We start from the raw sequence: 20579 nt of genomic DNA on the forward strand, positions 1-20579 counted from the left end.
AGTATGTTTTTGGGCATAACAATGTATGTTCATAATTTTTTTCAGATTATTTTAAGAAAATATCGCTCAGTAAACACTAAAAATATGAGGGGGGAAAACCAAAAAATGGGTTTTTTCGAATTTTGAGCAATTTCCGGCGAGAAAATGGCAAAACTATCCCAGCCATTCAGAAGAACGGAAAAAAATACACTAAAAAAAATTATGTCGGCGCTCTTTAAAAATTACCTACATAACCTAAATTTTTTTTGAAAAATTCAAAATTTTTCAATTTTGATCCAAAAAATCTGAAAAAAAATAGTATATTTTTGGGCATCAATGTATGTTCATAATTTTTTTCAGATTTTTTAAAGAAAAGATCGCTCAGTAAACACTAAAAATATGAGGGGGGTAACCAAAAAAATGGGTTTTATCGAATTTTGAGTAATTTCCGGCGAGAAAATGGCAAAACTATCCCTGCCATTCCAAAGAACGGAAAAAAATACACTAAAAAAAATTATGTCGGCGCTCTTTAAAAATTACCTACATAACCTAAATTTTTTTTGAAAAATTCAAAATTTTTCAATTTTGATCCAAAAAATCTGAAAAAAAAAACAGTATGTTTTTGGCCATCAATGTATGTTCATAATTTTTTTTCAGATTTTTTAAAGAACAGATCGCTCAGTAAACACTTAAAATATGAGGGGGGGAACAAAAAAATGGGTTTTTTCGAATTTTGAGCAATTTTCGGCGAGAAAATGGCAAAACTATCCCAGCCATTCAAAAGAACGGAAAAAAATACACTAAAAAAAATTATGTCGGCACTCGCCAAAAACTACCTACATAACCTAAAATTTTTTTGAAAAATTCAAAATTTTTCAATTTTGATCCAAAAAATCTGAAAAAAAAATAGTATATTTTTGGGCATCAATGTATGTTCATAATTTTTTTCAGATTTTTTAAAGGAAAGATCGGTCAGTAAACACTAAAAATATGAGGGGGGAACCAAAAAATGGGTTTTTTCGAATTTTGAGCAATTTCCGGCGAGAAAATGGCAAAACTATCCCAGCCATTCAAAAGAACGGAAAAAAATACACTAAAAAAAATTATGTCGGCGCTCGCCAAAAATTACCTACATAACCTAAAAATTTTTTGAAAAATTCAAAATTTTTCAATTTTGATCCAAAAAATCTGAAAAAAAAATAGTATATTTTTGGGCATCAATGTATGTTCATAATTTTTTTCAGATTTTTTAAAGAAAAGATCGCTCAGTAAACACTAAAAATATGAGGGGGGTAACCAAAAAAATGGGTTTTTTCGAATTTTGAGTAATTTCCGGCGAGAAAATGGCAAAATTATCCCTGCCATTCAAAAGAACGGAAAAAAATACACTAAAAAATTTTTGTCCGAGCTAGCCAAAAATTACCTACATAACCTAAAAATTTTTTGAAAACTTCAAAACATTTTTCTGGCGTCAATTTTGATCCAAAAATCTGAAAAAAATCAGTGGGATTTAGGGTATAATAATGAACATTCACAATTTTTTTCACATTTTTTAAAGCAAAATATCGCTCCAAAAAAATGTTTTTCGAAAAAACACATTTTTTTCGATAGGGGACACCTGGGGTCACATAGGGAGCTAAAAATTTGGTAAGGGGGTTTTTGAATTATGTACTTTCGATTGCCCAACCCCAACTAAGAATCCAGCCGAGTGCAGATTTTACCATCTTATCCCGCTATAGCCTTTGTCCCTGGCGATGGTTGCAATATTTTCAGCATATCCTAGACAGTAAATTGCGTCGCTTACGTATAAGAAACTTACATGGGTAATGACGATGCAAGAGGAGGAGTTGTTGCGAATATTTGAAAGAGAAATACCGGGAACTATACGAAGAAGTTAATTAACAGGGTCTATGGAACAGGCAAAACCAAGAGCCCAAAAATACGAAGAATACCGTATGATAAGTGTCATGAGCTCATCTTCTAAAATTGTTCCTAAATATAATTTACAAACTCTGTGAAAGTCAAATTTTCCCCAACCAGTTTGAGTTCATAAATACTGTTTGTACCAGAGAGGCTTTGTTCTCAATAAAAGTCTTATTCGAAAAATGCAGAGACATTAATACCCCAGGCTGTGGGTGAAAAATAGGTCGATTTCAGGATATAATTCAGGAATTTTTGAAACCTATCAGGTGTTGTAAAGGACGATGCCAGGAATAACTTCTACTAAAATGTAACCAAAAATATTGTGCGCTTTTTTTTATTGCGATTTTCATTTGTTAAATTTGCAATTTTTAAAGATTTTTAATTTTGCAGCTTAGGATCTTGATTTTAAGGAAAAACTTTTTAATAGAAAGTTGTAGCAAATTAAAAAACCTACAATTTGAGCTATGGTAAGTTTAATTTCGTTTAATGGTTATTGCAAAACATCCTGCGAAAGTCCAAAATGGCCATTTTTTACAATTGCATTATATATTGTACAAATAATTTTTTTTATTTTTTAAAGCTTCAAAATGAAGATCTTTCAATTCCAAACATAAAAAAAATTGTAAAACCAGATTAACGAATTTGTTGCTTAGATATTTAGCTTAGATAATTGTTTATCCCAAGAGGTCAAATGTCGAAGGCTATAACTTAAAAAAAAATCGTAGAGAGTTGGTGAAACATCCAGTCTCCTTCTAAAGAGTTATGTTTTCATATTCTGATGTAAATAAATGCGTAAAACATTTTCAAACCTCTAATTTTTGGGTTTGAAAATAAGGGGGCAAATTTCATTATAAACATTTAGAGCTGAAGCGGCCCTGTATATCCTATGAGTTTTTAACTTACAGATTATTGTAGCTGAAGACGAAACGAAGATTTATAAAAAAATAAAAAATTTCTACGACCAACTGAAGCCGAGATAATTTTTGGGTTTGAAAATAAGGGGGCAAATTTCGTTATAAACATTTAGAGCTGAAGCGGCCCTGTACATCCTATGAGTTTCTAACTTATAGATTATTGTTGCTGAAGACGAAACGAAGATTTATAAAAAATAAAAATTTTCTACAACCAACTGAAGCCGAGGTAACTGTTCTTTTTTCTTAAATCGTAGTACCTTTATTTATAACAATTAAGAAATTATTTTACAGACATTGACTAAAGAAAGACTTATGTTATCTTAAAATAAAAATTATTATAAAATATAATTACACTTAATTATTAAAAATTGTTTTTAAAATCGGTGCTTTTGCAAGCGGCCGAATTTTACAAATCGCCCGTGCCTCGATTTTTGATCCTTCGCTTCGTTATCGAACTATTCGCTACGTATACTAAACCAGATACGAAGCGAATACGTTCGATAACGAAGCGAAGGGTCAAAAACCGAGGCCCCGGCTCGCTTCAAATCCGCGCGCTCGGAAAAGTTTTACGTAACTTGTATTAAAGTTTGACTGAAAACAATTTAAAAATATTACCATTATAATATACATTCTATTTACCACTGTATTTGTTTTTCTTGATAAACTTTTATATGTGAAATCTCATTTCTGAAGAAATAATATTACAAAAATGATAGATATATATGAAATATATAACTATATTTTTAATTTTTTCATTGTTATATAAATATAATAATAATGTTACTTCTTATTATACAATATAAAACTTTTCCTTCTTGTAGTGACTATCCGTTTTGGATGTTGGCGACCATCATGGCAATTTGGCAAACCCCAGCTTTTATTTTGATGACGTCGGATTCTCCTGCCTCTGCTTGGATATACGCTGTTTGATTGCAATACAGATTACTGATAATTCTTAAAATACAGGGGTCCTTCAGGGATATACCTATACTATCACCACTGCTGTTTCACATACACGCTAAGTAAATCTTTCAAAAAGCAGTGGATGACGTTGATGCCGGCGGAATTCGAATTAACGGAGAATGTATCAAGAACATATAAAATACGCAGACGACACGGTGGTATTCGCTGACAGTTCTAAAACACTCTAGGAGTAAATGAACAGAATCCCAAAAGTCAGTCAGAGATACGGACTTTCACTAAACACTAAGAAAACAAAATATATGATGATCTCTAAGAAGAAACAGCAATTTGGACGAACCAGTGTGAACGGTCAATAAATAGAAAGAACAAAAACATACACCACCTTGGTACTAACGTCAATGAAAATTGGGACTATTGCATAGAAAAATGAAAGGTACGATAGAGAAAGCAACATCTGCATTCAAAAAATTGGCTAAGTTATTCATTATGTTATGATTTATCAATACCCACAAAAATCAGGTTATTACGATGTTATAATATATTTCATATACTGTTGTATGGAGTTGAGTTGTGGACTCTCACAGACGCCTCCCACAAGAAAATTGAGGCTTTTGAAATGTGACTTTATCGTCGAATCCTGAAGATCTCGTATATCGACCACGTTACTAATCAGGGTGCTTTGTTGAGAATTTAAAAAGAATAAGAGCCGTTATCCATAATAAAAACAGCCAGAATCGAATACCTCGGTCACATCATGAGGAACAGCGAAATATATGAACTGCTGCAACTAATCTTGCAGGAAAAAGTAGAAGGAAACTGAGAATCAGGAAGGCGAAGGATTACTATGCTAGAAAATTTACGTACGTCGTTCAACACAACAACTACAAATCTTTTTAGAGCAGCAGTACCGATATAATGTGCAAGTACAGATTGCCATGATGGTCGCCAACATCCAAAACGGATAGTCACTACAAAAAGAAAAAGTTTTATATTGTATAATAAGAAGTAACATTATTATTATATTTATATAACAATGAAAAAATTAAAAATAAAGTTATATATTTCATATATATCTATCATTTTTGTAATATTATTTCTTCAGAAATGAGATTTCACATGTAAAAGTGTATCAAGAAAAACAAATACAGTGGTAAATAGACTGTATATTATAATGGTAATTATTATTAAATTGTTTTCTGTCAAAATTTAATACAACTTACGTAAAAATTTTCCCAGCGCGCGGATTTGAAGCGAGCCGGGCGAATTGCAAAATTCGACCGCTCGCAAAAGCACCGATTTTAAAAATAATTTTTAATAACTAAATGTACTTATATTTTATAATAATTTTTATTTTAAGATAATATAAGTCTTTCTTTAGTCAATGACTATAAAATAATTTCTTAATTGTTATAGCTAAAGGCACTACCATTTAAGAAAAAAAAAACAATTTTCTCGGCTTCAGTTGGTTGTAGAAAATTTTTATTTTTTTATAAATCTTCGTTTGGTCTTCAGCAACAATAATCTGTAAGTTAGAAACTCATAGGATGTAGAGGGCCGCTTCAGCTCTAAATGTTTATAACGAAATTTGCCCCCTTATTTTCAATACCAAAAATTATCTCAGCTTCAGTTGGTCGTAGAAATTTTTTATTTTTTTATAAATCACCGTTTCGTCTTCAGCAACAATAATCTCTAAGTTAAAAACTCGTAGGAATTACAGGGCCGCTTCAGCTCTAAACCCAAAAATTAGAGGTTTAAAAAAATGTTTTAAGCATTTATTTACATCAGAATATGAAAATATAACTTAGAATATGAAGAAGGAGATTGGGTGTTTCACCAGCTCTCACGATTTTTTCAAAAAGTTATAGCTTTCGACATTTGACCTCTTGGGATAAACAATTTATAATATCTAAGCAACAAATTAGTTAATCTGGCTTTACAATTTTTTTTTATGTTTGGAATTGAAAGATCTTCATTCTAAAGCTTTAAAAAATAAAAAAAAATATTTGTACAATAAATATTGCAATTGTAAAAAACGGCCTTATTGGACCTTTCGCAGGCTGTTTTGCAATAAGCAATAAACGAAATTAAACTTACCATAGCTCAAATTGTAGGTTTTTAATTTACTACAACTTTCTATTAAAAAGTTTTTCTCTAAAATCAATATCCTAAGCTGCAAAATTAAAAATCTTTAAAAATTGCAAATTTAAAAAATGAAAATCGCAATAAAAAAAACCGCACAAAATTTTTGGTTACATTTTAGTATAAGTTATTCCTGGCATCGTCCTTTACAACACCTGATAGGTTTCAAAAATTCCTGAAATATATCACGTTTTTTCACCCACAGCCTGGGGTATAATGGCGACGTATACACATGTCTGGTTGATTAGGTACAAGAAAGCGCTTGATCGAGTTTATCACGCCAAGATGATGCAAATACTAAAAGAAGCATGAATTAACAACTAAGATCTGAAAATAATTAGAAACCTTTACTGAAATCAGATCTCAAATTTCAGAGTTGAAGGTGAACACACTATATGAAGATCATGTGTGGAGTGAGGCAAGGTTGTATTTTGTCTCCTATACAATCTTTAGTTTTTACTTTGAAAGAAGATTTATCGAATATTTGCACGAAACTAAAAAAGGTATTTCACTAAATGGGTAACGGTTAAACAACTTCAGATATGCAAATGACACCATAGTATTTGCGGTAGGGGTCGACAAGGCAAGAATTTTTGTCTTGACAACTTCTTGTCTTGTCTTGAAAAAAAAAAATCAAGAAATTTAAAGAAATCTTGTCTTGACGTTTTCTTGATTACCCGATATTCGTAGTCGACGGCGACCGTTTTATTGCGTTGCGTGCTAACACGGCCTCCACTGCCACTGGGGTGTGAACCTGACAGGGCCCCCGCAAGGCTGATTGGCGCCCGCGTGCGGGACATATTTTAGCGCCCTTTAAATCTACTATAATATGTATAAAACTAATAAATATTTTTGAAAAATTTAAACCCAGAATGAAAGACTACATTATTACTGAAGCCAAAAGTCCCTGAAAACTTCTAAAATGTTTGTTTTAATAAGCTACAGGGGTGAAAATAAAAGAGAAGATTTAGTGTGATTTTTAATAATTGCAAACATTTAATTTAAATGAAACTTTTTATTTCTTTTTAGGGACTTTCGGCCCTCGGCAATAACGTTATCGTTCATTCTGGGTTTAAATTTTTTTATTAGTATTAGTATTAGTTTTCTCAGGATTCGAAAAAAATTAATATATTTAAAACACATTGAAAATTTTGACAGGCGACATTTTGCGCCTTTCCCCTTAAATTTTTTGCAGCATTAATGAAGCACCCTGCATATTAAATTAAAAATATACATTTAAATAAATAACAATTATATTTTGTCATTTCAAAGTTTCTAAACAAATTTTATACAGGGTGTCTACATAGCTAGGAACCATATGGGAGACTGTTTTATTATTAGTTTTACGAGAAAAAGTTATTCTTCATAAAAAGTTCTGCATTGTCTAGAACTCAGAATGCAACCATCAAATATCAAATTTTATGAATCTTATACGAGGTATGTCAAAAATATGAATTTCGGTCAAGAGTAAAGTACGTTACAACATTCTAATTGAAATATATTGTTATCTGGAAAGGCTCTTTAGTTTTGATCGAAACTATTTTTTTACATATGTCTCACATAAAACTGAAAAAAAATTGATAGGATTTGATGGTTGCATCTTAGATTTTAGACCATGCAAAGCTTTTTAGAAAGAACTTTTTATCTTACATTAATTGTACTTTTCAACAATACCCTTTTCATTTATTAGAAATAATGTGATAGGTCTTTTATTATTAATAATTAGCTCTTTTCAGTCATTACAAATAATGTGAAAACTCTTTTATTATTGAAATGAATTTCGAATTAAAACGAAACCGTAGATTTTCTTATTTTATTATCTTTTATTATTATTAATTAATTAATCAATAATGCATTATTCGTAATAAATGAAAAGGGCGTTGGGTATCTGTAATTTGAGAAAAAAAAATTCAATTCAAAGGATTTAATTGCATATTAAAACATAGTTTTTAATTAATTCCGAACAACTTTTCATAATAATTTTCGATATTGTGAAAGTACTCTTGATCGAAATTCATATTTTTGATACTCATAAGATTGACACAATTTTATATTTGGTTGCATTTTAGTTTTTAGACTATGCAAAGCATTTTATGAGGAATAAATTTTTACCGTAAAATTAATAATAAAAAAGTCTCCCATTTGGTTCCAAGTTACGCAGACACAATGTCTTAATTATTTTCTTTTTTTTTCAAAATAAATTGTAAATTGTGGATTTTATTAGAGGAAACCCGATTATAACTATTTAAAATGAATTATTATTATTCTATGCAATGATTATGATACTGACCATTTTCACAATTAATTTAATTTCCACACCACTTTTAAACCTTTCACTGCAGGAAACCACCCGTTTACCAGTAACAGTAAATAATGTTTGTGCCTAATAAACGCATAGACAAGAAGGGAAAAGATACTTAAGTCAAATACATAATCATAATTCATAGAGTATTTGTTTACTTAAGGGTAATTATCATAAATTCGAGTAAAAGATTCACTTTATACCAGTAAAACTGCTTGATCCAGCAAGTTGTGTTTTTGTTGGAGTAAAACTGCTAAGTTACGTTTTATGGGTGTTAATTTATGTTTCTACTCGTCAAGGAGTGTGATTTGATGTTTATTTCACTATTTTGGGTGTCGTTTTAGTTTACAACATAAAATCGATTTTATGGTATGCCAAGCGTAATTCAATCTACTTCAAAGAAAAAAATTAGGAAGGAACAACAAAATGTAATATATTTTTGACGGAGTAAGTTCAACATTTCATGACGGGAATAATTATTTTTTCAGTAATAACATTATTTGATTTTTGAGATTTCTCTAGCTGTTCATGAAATAATTAAAATTGTATATAAAAAAATAATTATCTCATTTAAAATAAATATTTCTTATTTACCAAACCTTCGGTTTGGCGCCCCTTTGGGGTTACGCCCGCGTGCGCCGCACGCGTTGCACGCCCGGTTACGGGGGCCCTGGAACCTGATCTGCATTTGTTTCCTGACGAACCCAAAATTGATGTGTAGTTGCATGCTTACAATAAGCATTTTGTATGTTTCGCACGTATTCTAAGCTTAGCTGTTCAGAATTACATAAAAATTGCTGAGCCAAATCGAAACAGTTTAGAATCGAAAAGGATTTTGATTATTTGGAGGATGAGATTGAAGTAGAAAATGCTATAAATTCTACTACTTTAAATTTTAACTCTCCTGTAAGTAAAATTAAATACCTTGTAAGAAAAAGTAAAAACTCAGGGCAAATGCAACTTAAACTTAACAGTGCTTGCGAGGCCATAAATTGTAAGATGACTATGCCAGAATTAAGATGTGCCTACAATATGGCATTCAACTTTCGACATGCTAACATGGGGCTTAAGTGGAAAAAATGCTTAAAACTATATTTTGTGATGACAACCAAAATCTAAATAATTGTAAAATGTTAGATAAAGAATAGTTCTTATCAGTAAATTTTGTCAGTATCTGAGAAGGTTTAAAACACTTTCTTCAATTCTCGAAGCGGAAAAATATTGCGCACTCCCATTGGTGGTAATTCGAGTAAAGTTACTTTTGGACAAACTGGAAATATCGGCTCATGAACTTAATAATAAAATTGATAGAAACGCTACCAATGAGCAATTAATTTACTTTATTGTTGTTATTTTGAATCCTCGCCATAAAGTAGAGGTATTTTCCTCTTCATCTTGGGAAAAGCTGCTATAATCAGAGCCAGTACAAAAATTTGAACAAATATTTAAAGAACTACTTTAATAAATCCCAGAATTATCTATAATCTATAGCAGCAGTTCTCAAACTTTTTAAGTCATGTACCACCTACAGTTCTTTTAATTATTTTTGGTACCACATATACAGGGTGTAACAAAAATACAGGTCATAAATTAGATCACATATTCTGGAACCAAAAATAGTTCGATTGAACCTAACTTACCCTAGTACAAATATGCACACAAAAAAAGTTACAACCCTCTGAAGTTACAAAATGAAAATTGATTTTTTCCGATATATCGAAAACTATTGGAGATTTTTTAATGAAAATGGACATGTGGCATTACTATGACAGAAAATTATACTGAAATTTGTGCACCCATAAAAATTTTATGGGGGTTTTGTTCCCTTAACCCCCCCCCCAAACTTTTATGTACGTTCCAATTAAATTATTATTGTGGTACCGTTAGTTAAATACAATGTTTTTGAAACTTTTTTGCCTCTTAGTATTTTTTCGATAAACCAGTTTTAATCGAGATGCGGCTTCTTTTTAAATGTGTTTACATAACAATTTTATGGAGGTTTTGTGCCTTTGTACCCCCCAAATGTTTGTGTACGTTCCAATTAAACTATTATTGCGGTACCATTAGTTGAACACAGTGTTTTTAAAACTTTTTGCCTCTTAGTATTTTCCGATAAGGTACCTTTTATCGAGATGTGGATTCTTTTTTAATATGGTTAAAAATATACCTCAATCTGAAATTTATAAATAAATTTTCATATTATTATCGGGTCTCTATATAATAATCGTACTTAACATTATACAAAAAATATGTGGTGGATTTGACAAATATTCATCAACTAATGGTGCCACAATGATAATTTAATTGGAACGCACACAAAAGTTGGGGGGGGGGGAGGGTTTAAAGGAACAAAACCCTCATAAACTTTTTATGGGGTGCACAAATTTCATATATTTTTTTAAGATTTTCACATGTCCGCTTTCAATAAGAAAACTCAAATAGTTTTCGATATATTGGAAAAAATCGATTTTTATTTTGTAACTTCAAAGGGCTGTAACTTTTTTTATGTGCCCATTTGTACTAAGGTAAGTTAGGTTCAATCGAACTATTTTTGGTCCCAGAATATGTGATTTAATTTATGACCTGTTTTTTTGTTACACTCTGTATTTTTATAGTGTATTATGAAGACTTACTAAGTACTACTATTTTAATTTTTTTTGTGTTTTGTGTACCACCGCAAGTAATGAAATGTACCACCAGTGGTACATGTACCACAGATTGAGAATCACTGATCTATAGAATCCAATACCAGAGCCAGTACTTAGTCTGAAAAAAGAAGATAACGAATGATTTAGATATTACTTACCTATTTATAAAAAAAGCTAATTATGATAACTTACAATCGTGGAAGTATGAAATTGAAAAATACTTAAATGAGCCTAGGTCAAAAGATTCTGAGAATATACATACTTGATTGGTGGAGAAGACAGGAAAATATCTACCCATCATTATCGAAAATGGCCAAGGATTTTCTCGGAACGCCAGCAACACAGTGACGGTTTAAGGCATCATGGGGCCCTAGGCGACCATAAGAAGTAGGCCGCTTTGTAGCGACCATTTACTTAAAACAAAGTTACAGATATTTATGTTGTTTTGGGAAGTAGTTACTCCAAAAATAAATTACGACAATGTAAAAAAGATCATTTTCCTTTTTTTTACATTTCGCAACAACTTCTCAAAAAAAGGGATATTGTGTCTTTGTGATGTGATTTTGCCCTGGGTATGAGTGCCACCCCTTTGGGGGTGAAAAAACATACATTCAAAATAAGTGCGGAAATAGATAAACTGCTGAATTCTAAGTAACTTTTGTTATATCGCGTTTTTCACTAAATCAATACTTTTTGAGTTATTTGCGAGTGAATATGTTCATTTTCAACAAAAAAACACGTTTTTAGACGGTTTTTCGCAAATAACTCCAAAATTAAGTATTTTATCGAAAAAATATTCTTAGAAAAAATATACCGTATACAAAATTTAAAAAAAAATGGTGTATGTATGAAGTATGTAGACCCAGTATAAGCAGAACTGGAGCTAATGAAAAGTAGATTCTAATTCGACAAATTCCAAAGCAAATATTTCAACTTAAATAACTAAAAAATGAAGCAGTTTTCGGTGAAAAATCATCACAACTTTTTTAAAGTATTAAATTTTTTTTTTTTATACAAGTTTCAAGTATAAAAATTAAGCAAGTAAAGCTTAAAATCATGTTGATTCCTTTTTTTTGGCAAAAAAATCTTGAAAATTTATGAAAATCTTGAAAAAACTTCTAAGTGCCTATAGTATTTATATGATCTGTAAGTTTCACCGGTTCACTGTGCTTATATTTCAAAACATTGTAATTTAAAGTAAAATAAATTTTTTGAAATTTTGAAAAAAATGTCTTTTTTTCAAAATAACTTAAAAGTTATTAGTGGTACCAAAAACCTCAAAGAGTAAAAAAATGTAGGTTTTGCTTTTCTGAATATTTCCCATTTTTGCTTTTTTGTAATATAAAAATTTATTAAGATATGATTGTTCAAAATTTGCATATCGTGGATTGAGAATTTTTCATTTATTAAAAATTAATAGATGAAAATAGTTTCTATCCTTGTGGGATCGGTACTCACCGGAGTACGACTTAGCTAAGTAACAAGACATTTACTCAACACACACACTACCCATTACACTAGGTATCTGATTGGAAAATTCCATTGAACTATGCCAATGGCCATTAGTTGTTGTCGAGACATTAAGCCAAATAAAAAAATGCATACACTCGTTATTAGTGACTTGTTCAATCCCTTTCTACTACAGCCCTTTTATAAATAAGCACTTTATACCGATAAAACTCATACAGCATATACACAATACATAAGTAAAGTAGCTTGTGAAGCGGTAAGCATTAATTTCATTTGGAATGCTACTTAGGGGGTTATTTTCGCCAGTTTTTTTTACCCAAAAAATGGGATCAACTTTATTCTGAGCGTATCTTGCTTACTTTTTATGCTAGAATTATGCTAGATTTTTTTTTAAAAACAAGTATAATGTTTTTTTAACATTTAAACAAGTTATGATGAGTTTTCCATGAAAAGTGTTTCATTTTTTGATTATTTTACGTTGAAATATTCGATTTGGAATTTGACGAATAAGAACCTACTTTTCATTAGCTACAACTCTGCTTCTACTGATTACTCGGTCAACAGACTGCACACATACACCATTTTTTCAATTTTTGAAAAGCTATATTTTTGCTAAGGATATTTTTGTGATAAAATACTTTTTGAATTATTTGCGAAAAACCGTCTAAAGCGTGTTATTTTGTGTTGAAAAATGAGAAATTCACTTGAAATAACTCGAAATGTATTGACTCTAAAAGCGTGTTATTTTGTGTTGAAAAATGAGAAATTCACTTGCAAATAACTCGAAATGTATTGACTTGATGAAAAAACTATTGAACAAAAGTTGCTTAGAATTAGTCAGTTTATCCACTTCCGTACATATTTTGAGTGTATATTTTTTCACCCCCGAGAAGAGGTGGATTCAACCGTAGATCAAAAACACACATTGGCACAATATCACTTTTTTCTTTGACATGTTAGCTATGCTTATACCTAATTTCATGTCAAATGGCTCTTGTTTCAAATCCAAAGGTTCTTTAAAATCCGGAGATTTTCCAATATTTTACCGTGAGTGAATTGACTATAAGGCCCATCGGTGGGTAGAAATTGAAAAAAAAACGTACCATACCAAAATAATTACCAGCTTCTAAGCAAAATTTGCTTGAAAAATTGATTACCAAATTAGGAAATGATTAGAACATGGAATATAAAAATGCCTTTGAAGATAACTGCTTAATTTGTCTTGAAGTCGGTTGTATTTTCCTGATATTTGACAGAAGACAAAGCAAAAAATTGAGTTTGATTGGAAATCATAAATCAACCATTCTCTTTTTTTGTCTCAGTTAGCCCTATTTAATTTTTTAACATTTTAATTTTTTTTAATTACAGCTTAAATAATCCAATATTAATTAATGTATTTGTGTGAGATGCGGGCACCATCAAGTGCCCGGCCCCTAGGCGGCCGCCTAGTCCGCCTAATGGTTAATCCGGCACTGCAGCAACATAATAATAATATGTACCTGCTGAAAGGCTATTTTCAAGAACAACTTTAACAATAACAAAGCCAAGAAATCAGCTAGGCGTTGACTCCATAACAAGTGTTATCTGCCTAATTCATGGTTTATCAATTCCGATTTAAAAATGGACTAAATTTGTTATTTAAAATAAAATCTAGTTTTTATTATTAGGTAGTCAAGATATTTCAAGATTTCTGGTTTTCTTGACAAGAAATCTTGGTATTGACATAAAATTTCTGGTCTTGTCTTGAAATCTAAAATTACTTCTTGTTTTGATCTTGTCTTGAAATCAAGACAAGATCAAGACAAGATCTTGAAATTTTCAAGAATTTGGCGACCCCTAATTTGCGGACAACCTAGAAAACCGACAAGTCCTTATGAACAAAATCACGTATTACAATCAAAAATATGGACTCAATATAAAGGTAAAGAAGACAAAGCTTATGATCATTAGCAAGAAAAAGTTAACAGAAGGTCAACCAAATCCCTGGAGAAAGAGTTAAAGCAACTCGGCAATAACCAAGAGATAATAGCGCGCACCGGAAAATCTAGATCCACCTTGAACAGGATGGTAGCTTTCTTTAACGGCCACAACCTTGCACCTCTCTCTTGGTATAAAAGTAAGAATGCTGCCAAGCTACGTCTTCTCTGTCCCCTTTTTATGGTGTTGAATCGTGGACCCAGGGCCTCCGTGAGGCTGACTGGCGCCCGCGTGCGGGACATATTTGAGCGCCCTTTAAATCTACTATATAAAGATTTAAACGCAGAATGAAAGATTACGTTATTACTGAGGCGGAAAGTTCCTGAAAGCTTATATAATGTTTATTTTAATACGTACAGGGGTGGAAATAAAAGAGAAAATTTAGTGTGATTTTAAACCTGGGAGCAGTCGCGCCGTTAGAAAAAATCTAACATTTTTTTCTTTTTCGTGATAACTCGATGAAAAATTTTGCAACCTAACTTTCCACTGGGATTTTTTCTTTTTTTTTCATCTTCTTTTTTTGGAATGTATGGCTTTGGTGAGAATTAATTATCTTTAATAATTGTTAGAAATTATATTTCTAACATAACAAGTAAATAAAAATACTATAAACTAAAAATTTGTTGTAAGTTCGCATTTAAATTCGTTTTCTTAGATAAAATCTAACGCGCGACCGATTACGAGACAGAAAAGTGCGCGATTGTTCCCGGGTTAATTGCAAATATTTAATTCAAAAGAAACTTTTTATATATTCTAAGTAACTGTCGGCCCTCGGCAATAACGTTATCTTTCATTCTGAGTTTAAATTTTTTAAAACTACTTATTAGTTTCCACAGGATTCGAAAAAAATGAATACATTAACACACTGAAAATTTTGACAGGCGACATTTTGCGCCTTTCCCCTTAAATTTTTTTGCTACATTAATAAAGCACCTGTACCTATATTAAATTAAAAATGTACATTTAAGTAAATAAACAATAATATTTTGTCATTTCAAAGTTTTCAAACACATTTTATATAAGTAGGGTGTCTACATAACTAGGAACCAGGGAAACTGTTTTATTATTAATTTTACGAGAAAAAGTTATACTTACAAAAAAGATCTGCATTATCTAGAACTCAGAATACAATCATCAAATATCAAATTTTAGGAATCTTATACGACGTATGTTAAAAAATATGAGTTTCGGTCAAGAGCAAAGTACGTTTACTTTTCACTTCAATTACATCCTTATAATTAAAATATTGTGATCTGGAAAGGCACTTTACGCTTGATCGAAACTCGTATTTTTTTACACCTATCTCATATAAAATTGATCAAATTTGATTAATAGTTGAATTTTAGATCTTAGGCCATGCAAAGCTTTTTATAAAGAACTTTTTATCGTACAATAATTGTACTTTTCAACAACGCCCTTTTCGTTTATTAGATATAATGTGATAAGTCTTTTATTATTAATACTTAGCCATTTTCATTTATTACAAAATAATGTGATAACTATTTTATTATTATTAATTAATTAATCATTAATAATAAAACAGTTATCACATTATTCGTAATTAATGGGCGTAATTCGTAAGAGCATTGGGTATCTGTAATTTGAGAAAAAAATTTTCAATTAAAAGGATGTAATTGCATATTAAAACATAGTTTTTAATTAATTTCAAACAACTTTTCATAATAATACTTTTCGATATTGTGAAATATAAGGTACTCTTGATCGAAATTCATATTTTTGATAGGTAGTCGTATAAGATTGATACAATTTGATATTTGGTTGTATTTTAGTTTTTAGACTATGCAAACCATTTTATGAAGAATAAATTTTTCCGTAAAGTTAATAAAAAAAAGTTTCCCATATGGTTTCAAGTTACGCAGGCATAATGTCTTAATTTTCTTTTTTTTTTCAAAATAAATTGTAAATTGTGGATTTTATTAGAGGAAACCCGATTATATTTAAAACGAATTATTATTATTCTATGCAACGATTATGACATTTACCATTTTCACAATTATTAATTTAATTTCCACACCACTTAAAATAACAACAAATAAAAAAGATTCTCCAATATTTTTTACACGAAAACAAAAGTTTAAAATCAGGGCAGAATAAACCCAACGCATACTGCAATAATAGTCGTAATTATTATTAATTTCAATATAAAATAAAATTTTAAACGTTTCACTGCAGGAAACCACCCGTTCACCAGTAACAGTAAATAATGTTTGTGCCTAAAGGCGGGTTCTCATTAGTCAACCTCATTGATCAATAGCGTTGATTCTATGCAACTGAACATAGAATTCAAATTCACACTATTTCAAGGATATTGAATTCAGTCTACAAAGTGCTAACTTTAATAATGGCTGTAAAGAAGAAAATTGTGCATGCTGGCGTTCGCATTGGGTGTAAATATTTAAAAAACATACTTAAAAATAGGAAAACAAGAACATCTCTGACTCTCTTTTGCAACGGAAATACGGAAACACCTCTTAAACGTTTTGGTTTATGATGGTTTATGTTTATACAGATCATCTGTTCCTGTACCACTTTTATTTGCTTTTAATATTTTATTCAGTTCAACTTTGTAGGTTGTCCGAATACTTTTAATTTTATTTTTAATATCGTTTAGAGTCAGGATTTCTATTTCCATTCCAAAACGATTAGCTTTATAGCTTTTTTCCCGCTTTATTATATTTTTATATAGTTCACTCCTCTCTCTGGTATAGTTCTAGAAACTTGCAGATATGGTTGTCTCTCCATTTAAAATTTGACATTGTTCACGAAATTATAATATGTCCATGGTTTTCACAAAGAATTTAACGTCATCTTATCATATGCTTACTATTTAACTCCACAAAATACAAGTCAACGCAACTGAACGCTAGTTCTCACTGTCAAGCATTGTTCTCTTTGATAGAATCATTTCCATTGATCTATCAAAAGTAGGAAGGCTTTTCAGTTTTATTAAAATACCATATGATAGAACAATATCGCTGAATTGATGTTCATATAAATCTATTTTTCTTCTATAGCATAGAATCAAGAATATTGATCAATGAGGTTGACTAATGAGAACCGGCCTTAATATACAAGAAGGGAAAAGGTATTATCAAATACATAATCATAATTCATAGAGTGTTTGTTTACTTAAGGGCAATTATCATAAATTCGAGTAAAAGATGCACTTTATAGGAGTAACCTGCTTGATCCAGCAAGTTTTTTTTGTACGAGTAAACTGCTAAGTTGCGTTTTATGGGTGTTAATGATTTATATTTCTACTCGTCAAAGAGTGTGATCTGATGTTTATTTGACTATTTTGAGTGTGGCTTTTTAGTTTACAACATAAAATCCATTGGATGGTATGCCAAGCGTAATTCAATCTACTTCAAAGAAAAAAATTAGGAAGGAACAACAAAATATATTTCTGACGGAGTAATTTCAACATTTCAGGACGGGAATAATTATTTTTTCCGTAATAGCACAATATTTGATTTTTGCGATTTCTCTAGCTGTTCATAAAATAATTAAAATTGTATATAAAAAATGATTATATCATTTAAAATAAATATTTCTTATTTACCAAACCTTTGGTTTGGCGCCCCTTTGGGGTTACGCACGCGTTGCACGCCCGGTTACGGGGGCCCTGCGTGGACCTTGAACGAAGATATGTGCAGAAAATTGGAAGCATTCGAAATGTGGCTATATCATACTCAAAGTTCCGTGGAATGGCTGAATCACAAATGAGAAGATCCGCGGAAGAATGAAGAAGAACTAAGAAATACTGACCACCATCAATAGTTGCAATACTTCGGACACATAATGCGAAATGAATCCAGATATGGCCTTACAAGCCATCCTGCAAGGAAAAATAAATGGAAAGCGGGGTCCAGGAGAAGAAGAACATCCTGGTTGAAAATCCTCAGAACCTGGTTCAACACAACTTTTAAGCAGCTTTTTCGCGCTGCTGTAGAGATGATGAAGTTTGCCAAGATGATTGCCAATATTGGTCACGGATAGGCACATCAAGAAAAATGGAATAGGTAATACACTCCTGGCGAAAAAAAAAATGGGACACCTTAAAAATGGGTCATTTTTGATGTGTCGAATCTCCTAAACCTGTTGTCCGATTTTAGTGATTTTTTGAATATTTTTTTTATATAGCCTTAGTCTCTAAGAATATGGATGGAGTAATAGTGTTGCTGAACAGGTAAATATCATTGTATACCGGGTGTAACAATAATACTGTGTTTTTTCCTGAAAACTCATTCACTTATGTTGTATAATGAAAAAGTTAGGTACGGCAACTAGCCATGTTCTTCATCAATACAGGGTGTTTCTAAATAAGTGCGACAAACTTTAAGGTTTAATTCTGCATGAAAAAATAATGACAGTTTGCTTTATAAACATATGTCTGCAAATGCTTCGTTTCCGAGATAGGGGTAGAGATTTAAAATTTCCGGAAAAATTGGGTGCAGGAAAAAAACCTGTTTTTTTCCGGAAAAAAAAACAAAAAAAAAGGAAAAATACGGAAAAATTGAAATTTGTTACATATACCTACTAAACAAATTCTGCATAACGTATCAACATCGATAAATTTAGTAATATCGGATACATCTATTAGAAGTGCCTTTTGTCTCTAAGTATATAAAAGACACAATATAGTCGGTTTGCTAAACTCAGACACAACTGGCTAGTGATTTTAATAAATAATTTTGCCAAATTCGTGAAATTGGCAAAAAAATCATTAAATAGTTAATAATTACTAAACAGTTAGTAATTTTGCCAATTTTGGCAAAATTGACCAAAAACAAAAAAAAATACCTACTAAAATCACTAGCCAGTTGTGTCTAAATTTAGCGAACCAACTATATTAAATATTCCCCAACAAGTTGACCAGACTAGTTCTCTTACTGAAAGCTTGCTAAAATATGTTGTAGAACGCTACGAATTTTGTTCTAAACCGATTCATTTTGCAGCCAATCTTCTTGGTGCTCGCTTTAAAGAAGAACAATTGAATGAAGACCAACTAATGGAAGCTATAGGCTTATATTTCTGAAATGGCTCATTCACTAAACCCAATGTAGGGAAGGTGGTGGCAAATCTGGCCCAATTTAGAACAAAAACTGGATTATTTTGATCGAAATTCTTTATGGGATAGTGCGAATAGTACTCATCCTTATATGGTGACAAGGTTTGTGTACATCGCAGGCACTTATGCCAATTGCCTTCCGAATTTTAAATGGATCTCTATCTTCCGCCTTTTCAGAAAGAAACTGGTCTTTACACTTGTATACATACAAGCAAAATAAATATAATTATCACAGAATAAAATTCAGAAGTTGTTGCTATTCATTTAAATTTGGTTATAAACGAAAAACAGATATTCATTTATGATGCGAGACCAGATCCACTTTTAGAAGAGACTGTCAAAGATCATGTTGTTTTATCTGTCCAGGATGACGAGGCGGAGATCGAGTCTGAATCAGATGCTTTTTCTGAAGATTCAGACTCAGATGAAAATATTCTACTGAGCGCTTTGGTTAAATAACATGCTTCCTACGTTTGAAGTTTCGGTTTTCATACTTTGAATTATTAGATAATAATTATAACTTTTGACCCCATATACATGTTTGTACTTATATCTTAGGTATCATTATTTCGAAATATATTTAAACGAGTTTAAAATTGATACTTTTCACGTTTCAAGTCTCTATGAAAAAATATTTAAATTTTCCCATTTTTTCCAATTTTTCCAATGGTTGGAAAAAAAACGGAAAAAACAGTTTTTTTCCCAATGTTTCCCGTTTCTTTGCGATATGTTAAATCTCTAGATAGGGGATGTTGAATTTTTTCTTACAAACTGACGATTTCTTTATTTCTCTAAAACCGGTTGAGATATGCTAATGCAATTTGGTAGGTTTTAAGAGGTAGTTATTTCAAATTTTTTGACATACAACTAAAAATTTTATATTCGCCATTGGCGTGCATACAGGTAATATGACCGGGTAATATGACCCGTATCCACGCCAATGGTGAATATAAAATACATAACTGTATGTCAAAAATTCGCAATAACTGCCTCTTAAAACCCACCAAATTTCATTTGCATATCCCAACCGGTTTCAGAGCAATAAATAAATCTTCAGTATGTAAGAAAAAATGCAACATCCGGTATCTCGGAAACGAAGCATTTGCAGACATATGTTTATAAATCAAACGGTCATTATTTTTTCATGCAGATTACCCCGTAAAGTTTGTCGCACTTATTTAGAAACACCCTGTATTGATGAAGAACATGGT

The 20579-nt window shown here is 31.0% G+C and overlaps 1 protein-coding gene across 3 annotated transcripts in view; it reads right to left on the reverse strand.

Moving 5' to 3' along the window:
* The window catches only part of LOC126883081 (calpain-9-like), a 425026-nt gene that overhangs the window by 250861 nt on the left and 153586 nt on the right, over window positions 1–20579 (reverse strand). The gene's annotated exons all lie outside the window — the stretch shown is intronic.

Source organism: Diabrotica virgifera, chromosome 1 (genome assembly GCF_917563875.1).
Source record: "Diabrotica virgifera virgifera chromosome 1, PGI_DIABVI_V3a".
In the NCBI taxonomy this organism is placed as follows: domain Eukaryota; kingdom Metazoa; phylum Arthropoda; class Insecta; order Coleoptera; family Chrysomelidae; genus Diabrotica; species Diabrotica virgifera.